The sequence below is a fragment of the Manis javanica genome, chromosome 11 (genome assembly GCF_040802235.1).
Source record: "Manis javanica isolate MJ-LG chromosome 11, MJ_LKY, whole genome shotgun sequence".
NCBI classification, from domain to species: Eukaryota; Metazoa; Chordata; class Mammalia; order Pholidota; family Manidae; genus Manis; species Manis javanica.
The window spans coordinates 118,137,971-118,145,610 of record NC_133166.1 but is presented as its reverse complement, the minus strand read 5'-3'; the positions used below and the strand labels follow the sequence as shown (position 1 = coordinate 118,145,610).

Below are 7,640 nucleotides of genomic sequence, written 5' to 3'. Positions count from 1 at the left end.
GCCGAGACTCACAGCGTGCTGCACTTCCAGGACCGGCGCAGATCCTGTTGGGCAGGGGCCCGCGGCTGGCCTAGTGCAAGCAAAGGCGGGGTGACTGGCGCAGGTCATGGAGTGGGGCCATCTTCCCTGGGTTTAGACCCTGGCTCCTCCGCTTGCTGACCATGAGGCCTTGGGCAACTTGTGGAGCCTCGGTTTCCCCATCTTTGGAAGGGGGACAGGAATGGTGCCTGCCCCAAAGGATCACTGCAAAAGTTCAGAGACCACACCTAGTGTGGTGCCTGCAGAGGCCAGGTGTGAGTTTGTGTTGTTGTCATCGTTAATGATGTTCTCCCTGAGGAGGTGAGAGGTCACTTGCCTTTGGCCAGAGTCTTGAAGGACGTTCTCCCTGAGGAGGTGAGAGGACACTTGCCATTGGCCCAAGTCTTGAAGGTAAGTGGGATTTCAGCAGGTGGAGATGGGATTGGAATGCATGCAGAGGCTTCAGCAGGTGGAGGTAGGGGAAGGCAGCTGAGTGCACTTCAGAAATGGAGAAATGAGCCCCCACTCATTCAGTCAATAAGGTTTTCGTGAGCAACTACTATGTGCTGGGCCCTGGAGAACTGAGGTGAATGTGCAGCTTACATTGTGTTGGGGGACAGATAATAAGCAAGATCATTTCAGATGGTGACAAAGACTTGGAAGGAGAGAGAACCGGCTCCTGGGATGCAGAGTGACCAGAGAGGGGGCTCCTCGACAGGGATGGGTCATCTTTTTGTTGCAGAGGGGAGGTGTGGGTGACTCCTCCCTGAGATGACAGCAGATGCAATCAGGAAATAATCTGGGTGGAGCACCCAGGCAGAGGGAAAGCAAGAGCAAAGGCCCAGAGGTGGGCCTGTTCTCAAGGTACCCTGGGGAGGGAGGCCGGTGCGGCCACAGGGTACTGAGTCAGAGGCTGGGGGAGACACAAGATGGGGCCGGAGAGAGAGGTGGGGACAGGGCAGGCCAGGTGCTTGTGGACCAGGTAAGATTTGGATTCGATTCCAAAAGTTGTGGGAAGCCAAGAAGGGTTTACACAGAGAAGCGACACGATCTGATTTACATTTTTAAAAGATCACCCTGGCTGCTCTGGGGAGAATGGACCTCAGCAGACTCAATGAGCAGTGACCCTACCCTTGGACGTGAACCCATGCTGAGCCAGAGGCCCAGGGAGGCAGCCCCACACCTTCTGTCCCCTCAGGCCCGGTCCTGTGTCTGGCACAGGTCTCTCCTGGGCCGCCACGGAACAGGCTGCTCACATCGTCCCTCGCCTGACCCAGGCATCTCCATCTCCAGCCTCTAGGACTAAGAGTTACATTTCCTGGCATTCTGAATCCACGTGGGGAAAGACCCACTAGTTCCTTTAGAGGAAAGTAAATTACAGCCAGCAGTGGTCATTTTTCAGCATTTTTACAGGCCCCAAGGATCCATGAAGTTCAGAGCATAAATGCATTAACTGTGCTTGTTCGTCCGTTGATGGGCGTGTGCAGAGCCGAGCAAGAAACACCAGGGGCCGCGCTGCGCTCCGCAGTTCAGAACAGCAGGAAGCCTCCCGAGTAGAGCATCACGGGTCTGGGTTCAAGTCTCGCTTCTGCCCCAACTCCATACAGCTGCTCATAACTTCAGCACCTCCCTGGGCCTGGGGCTCTTCCAGGACACACAAGGTGGAACAGAGATTCCCTCCGACCCTTCCAGATCACAGAGGCCGAACTTCCCCCGAGTTCCAACTTGAGTCAAGCCAGAGGCAGCTGCCAAAAACCACCAGGCAGCCCCTGAGGCTGGGGCCTGGGCAGCCTGGCCTCTTCCATGTTGTCTTGGACAAAAGGGACAGCAAGGACCTCAGCAGGACCCTGCCACCATGCTGGCTGCAGCATCCCTGTGCCCGCCAGGCTCCCCAGGGGCACGAGCCATCCACTTGCTGTGATAGTTTCTGAAACGTTAACCTGCTATTTTTCTTCTTATTTTCCTCTTCTGCCCACTCCGGCGGCCCCATGAAGGGCTGAAACAGTGGGAGTCTTTTCCTGGCTTTTGCAGTTCAAAAGCCTGGCTTTCAGAGGAAAAGAAAGATCTGCAAGAGCCTGTTTCCTGTAAGAGCCAGGCTTGCAGAGTATCCACCACACCCCCAGACTCAAAAAGGATTCCTGGGGTGACCTGGAAGTAAAAAGCAAGTTGATGATGATCCTGCTGAAACCAGTGGCCTGCAGCCCACTCCGGGTGCCAGGCAATAGGCACGTCTAAAATCAATCCACTGAAAGGCAGTATGCATTTTACTGTCACTGTGCGCTGGCTATTATGAACACGTCAGGATAAACTTCTACCTGAAAACTTGCCTGAGTCTACTAGAAAATATGGGCTGCGGTGGCCCTCGCATTTTATAATATACGTAAGCTCCAAATTAGCATACTTTGGTTGTTCATCATTTAATAAACACTGTCTTCTACATAGAAGTTGTTGCTAAGAACTCCTAATAGTACATTGGTCTCTGACACATTCCTCCCCACACATTCATGTCAAGAGTAAGATCCAGAAGGCTCAGAATCCTGGAAGTTGGCCACAGATTCAGATTCCTGTCTCCCAACTCCTGTGCGCTGCAAACCCCCGCATTGAAACAGTCGGTGCCAAGTAAACACTGAAAACACTGTGATGACAAAGTCCAGAAAACAGAACTTGAGTTGCTTCAAACTGTCCTCCCGTGAGACCTCTTGGAGTTCTTCTCTGGGCTTAACATTTAAAATAGGAAAACAGCCTACAGTTTAATATTTTGTTTGGGAAGTGAACATTTTAGTTCATGCATGAAATGTTGGAGTGAATCTTAATAGCTGGAAAGTTGAAATGTATTCCGCTTCAGCTGACTGTTTCAGAACTAAAGAATGGGTCCAAAGAATAAAATGTTACCTGGGTGGTACTGTGTAGTAGTTGCCTAAATTTTACCTTTTGCAGATATTTCAGTTTTATAAAAATTCACTCCTTGGTGAATTTTGATTGGGTCATTATGTACATAAAATAGTAATATCAGACTCTAACAAAAGGATCAAATTCATTAGGTAAATATACAAACTCCTGAATAAATATCTATGCTTTAATGTCTGAATATTTGTGTGCTTGAACACATAGTTTTACTAGCATGATTTTATGTGTGTGTGTCTGTATTTTAATAAAGAAAAATTATCTTGATGGATAAATATGTGATCACTGTCAGCATTTCTTTCCTGGCCTTTATTCTTATTCATTTCACAGTTATTACTAAGAATAATTTTTGTTGCCTGGAGTAGGGAGGTGTTAAAAAATGGTCCTCTATGCATCAAATCCACCAGGTAAGCCACTGGTAAGGTGGCGAAGTCCTCGGATGGGTTTAAAGAAACAGAGCAGAGGACAGAACCCTGAGAAGAGGAAACGGGTGTGGGATGTGTGCAGGCGGACAAGCCCTGGCTGGCCACAGGGCAGAGTGCCACAGGCCCTGGCACAGCATGTGAGCCGCAGCAGGACGCCTTGTGCACCCACAGGGGGCCCTGAGGTGGCAGGGAAAGCCCGTGAGCTGGAGGCCTGGGGATGGCATGCAGGGACCCCTCGGGAGCAGCCCTCAGGGGCTGGTGGCCACTGACAAGGGCTGGTGGCAGGGGACATCATGCACCAGATGCCCTCACCCACATCTGGGTTCCACACAAGCCCCCTGGAAGTTAGGCTCAACCCTGGGGAGGCAGATCCCCAGGGGGGCCAGGACAGTTTCCATCCCCTTAGCAAAAGGAAATCTTGTGACTGAAATGACACGTTATCTTAGTTACAATAGAGACATTATACATTATGTATTAAACATAACATATATGTCTATATGTGATAAATGTATATTACATAAAATATGTACATATAAGTATAAAATATAACTATTTTAGTTATAAAAATAGAAAAAGATGGTAGATAGATGTTCTATTTCATTTCATGAACACCTGTCTTTGAGGACCTTGCACTACCCTGATGGACCAAAAATGATGTGGTGCCCAGAGGGGACAGCGTAGGTGTTGTCTGGGGGACACAGCCAGGCTCTCACTGGGCTGTTCTGGGTAAGACATCACTTGACCTCAGACTGAGAGCCAGGGGGCTGGGGTAGTCTTCCCGCCCCCTCCCGGTGCATCTAGGACAACAGCCGCCCTGCGGAGCAACCCAGCCAGGCAGCGGCAGAGCTGGGCCCTGACCCACGTCTGCTGACCACGTCGGCTCACGTCTCCCACGATGGCCGAGAGCAGGGCCTCAGCGGCAACTGCCAAACCCACCGGTGGGAACAAGGGCAGGGCAGGAAAGGTGGGAGAGGACAGGGAGGAGGGCGGGGCCTGGGTGACTCACTGCGGAACCGAGAGCCTGCAGAATTAAGCAATAAAGTAAGCCCGCTCCCTGGGAAACGTCAAGAAGTGAATCGTGCCTCGTTGTGCTGTCAACCCCCAAATCTGCTACCCAAATCCCCAGAGTCAGCCTGCAAAATGGAGGGGAGCCAGTTTCCACCCTGCAGAACTGGGGCTTCCATCGGCGAGAGTGTCTCCACCCCTCCAAGGAAGCTTCGCCCAGACCTAAGAACCTGCTGTGTCTGTCGGGCGCCCCAGAAGGCCCATCCCCAGCTGCCAGCCCCCCAAGTGTCAGCCCATCTGCCTGCCCATCTGCCTGGCTGAAGAGCCCGGAAAGGGCTCAAATCCTCAGCAGGTCACTCCACCCGCCCCCCCGGCAACTGAAAACAGTGAAAGCCAGGTCACTTGGGCCTGGACACAACCGCAGCTCGGGGTGTGTGACATGCGCCCACAGGAAGCCTCCCAGCAGCCCACGTGAGCGTCTCTGCCAGCTTCTGTCCCCACCTGTGCGCTCATGGACGACTTGCCCTGGGAGAATGCCCGAGACCCCTGTGGGAGTCAGGACAGCTGATACTCCCAGACCCCCTCCTGCCTCCTCAGCCCTGATACCCTCTGCAGCTGGAGCCGGGGGGCTTCAGCCTGGGAAGGTCAGTACCAGCGGAGACATGGGTACCACGTCCAAATCCAGGCATCTCTCCCACAGGACACCCCCAGGGCAGAAGCAGGCAGGTACATAAGGGTCCATAGTTTATAAGGGCAGAAAAACCGGAAGCCGTACAGATGTCCATCCATAAGATACTCTGGTAACTTAAATCATATTACTCACCACAAAGGGATATTCTGCAGCAAGAAAAAAATCAAGTGTGTAAGTGCTAAGGTTTTGAAAGCTTCCTAAGACGTAATATTAAATGGGAAAAGCAAGATCCAGAGCTACGTATATAGAATGCGACCACTATGTGCTGGTGGATCTGTGTTTGACACTTACCCGCCCACCCTTCTCTACCGCTCTCTGATCTGCTCTGTGCCCCAGGAGGCTGATCTCTGGAGAATCAGGCCTCCCTTGCTGGCAGAATGCCCCTTGATTTGTCCAATGGAAGGTTCTGGCTATTGATCAGAGGATGGGACAAGAGAGAAACTGAGGCATTTCTTCCTCTGATCCCCCCCGCCCCCCTGCCTGTTCTGATCATGGCTGGGCCCTGCTGTGGCCACAGCTGGGGGTTTTGGGTGGGCAGGACATGAGGCCCTCTTAGCTTTGATGGTCCCACCCCATATCATATCAAACACATTAAAATATACCCACTGCTCACAATAAGCATAATTTTGGCTATACATTTTTAAAGGGGCTTGTACAAATTTAATAATTCTGATCCTAACAACAGATTGTGCATTTGGTTCATATGATTTCCACATCTATGTAAAGCTATACCATAGCTTAACTTAGTTGCAGTCAGATAGTTGGAAGAATGTTACCTAGATAAATCTTCATTAATTACAATTTTGAGGTTTTCTTTTTATATTTTGTAGCCAACAGATACACGGCAGCTTTTTAAGCCCACTCAAAGCTCACAGGCCCTAGTTATATGGCTGGTGAGCAAAATATCTAGAATGTGCAGAATTTGCTGGGCCCCACCCGGGAGGGCCCCAGGTCAATGCAGGGATCAGCCCCGGGAAGTATCGAGGCAGAAGAAAATGGAGCAAACCCACAAGGGAGAGTCTGCCTGGCTCAGGACCTATTTGCTAAGCAAGCACAGAGCCAAAGCCCAGGGCGGAGGGAGAAAACTCAACCCTACAACCCGTCCCATGAGCCAACCTCACAAGCCTGTGGCCTGACCCCTCCAGTGGCCCAGCCGGATAGATAGGATCAGAACCACCCACGGCCTCCAACCTGTTTTCGGCCATGCCGGGACTTGCAACAAGCCAGATGCCAGCAGATCTGCACCCAGGCTTCCTCCTCGTCATCAAGCCAAGCACTGAGCCCAGGAGGGAACATCTGGTCTCAGGAAATACCTCTGACTTTATGGGCTGGGGGCTGCTGCTGGCCCAGCCCCTCCCACCCACGATGGCCACCAGACCTCTCAGTGGGGCCAGGGCAGGTTCCTGAAAGCACTGAACATGGCTCACCAACCCGGCACCCCATGTGCTCACATACCCTGCAAGCATGGGGGTGGGCACAGCAGACCTGACCTTAGAGTCCAAATCCCCAGGCCAGGCTCCCAGATCCGCAGGACTGTCCCACCCTCAGGCTCTGCCGGAGGTCTCCTGCACCTCTCACCGGCTGCAGCCAGGCACAGGGCGCTCCAAGCTGGGGGTGGGGAGGGCTGAGCCCAGGGCAGTGACCAGGCCCTGCAACCGGGGTCAGGGTTCACGCTGACTCAAGCCCAGCCAACAGAGGGTAGAGTTTGGGTTGGGAGGCCCTGGCAGGAGCCAGGCCAATTCTCTGCCACCCCACACCCCACACAGAGAGGCTCGTGTTCCCCAGAGACTCTGTCAGCCCCCTGCATACCTGTAGCCAGCACAGGGGCTCCCAGCCCACACCGTGCTCTAAGGGGGGCTTGCGGGGTCTGGCCTGGAACTCACAGCATGTGGTTAAGGATTTGAGGGGCAAGTGTTGGAGACTAAGAAAATCTGAGCCTCAACAGTTTGGCCTGAACGTCCCACAGGCAAGGGCAGGCGAGAGAAACACCCCCACCACCAGGTGGCGCTCTGAGACAAATCCCCAGCCTCGCATCTGGAAGGCCGGCTGCTGCCTACCTGGGAAGCTGTCGCCCCAACAATAGCAGGGGCTGGGGTGAAGCCGAGGCAGGAGCAGGGTCTGATCAGGTCTCTGCTTTCCAGTATCCAGCCCACACTCATCAGCTAAGCAGTGAAGTCCCTCATCACCAACCTGGCTCCAGGCTTCCTCTGTATCCTTACTTCCATCTTTTCCGTGCACGGTGGACCATACCTGGGTCCCCTCCAGAGCTTGGGCCTCCTCTCACGAGGCTTCCTCCTCCTGGCACACCCCTCAGGTCACCCCACCTGCCAGAAGCCAGCTCTGATGCTAGCCCTCCCCGAGCCCGAACTCCTCTGCCCGCTGCCTCCCTTCCGGGCAGCCGCCCCCTGGGCCGGCCCACTTCCCGGTTCCGGGGCACCACTGCCTTCTCTTAGCTCCTCACGTTCCCGCATCACCACTGCACCCCGTCTCTGTTTCTCTCCCACGACGTCCCGAGCTCCTCAAAGTCCCAGAGCCAGCTACTCTGCCCCCAGACCTTGAACAGAGAGGATGGAAGTCACAGAACAGAGTCTGCGGCT

General features: G+C 53.4%; 1 protein-coding gene across 1 annotated transcript in view; it reads right to left on the bottom strand.

Moving 5' to 3' along the window:
* AHNAK (AHNAK nucleoprotein) overlaps window positions 1-7,640 on the bottom strand; it is a 127,937-nt gene that overhangs the window by 19,110 nt on the left and 101,187 nt on the right. The gene's annotated exons all lie outside the window — the stretch shown is intronic.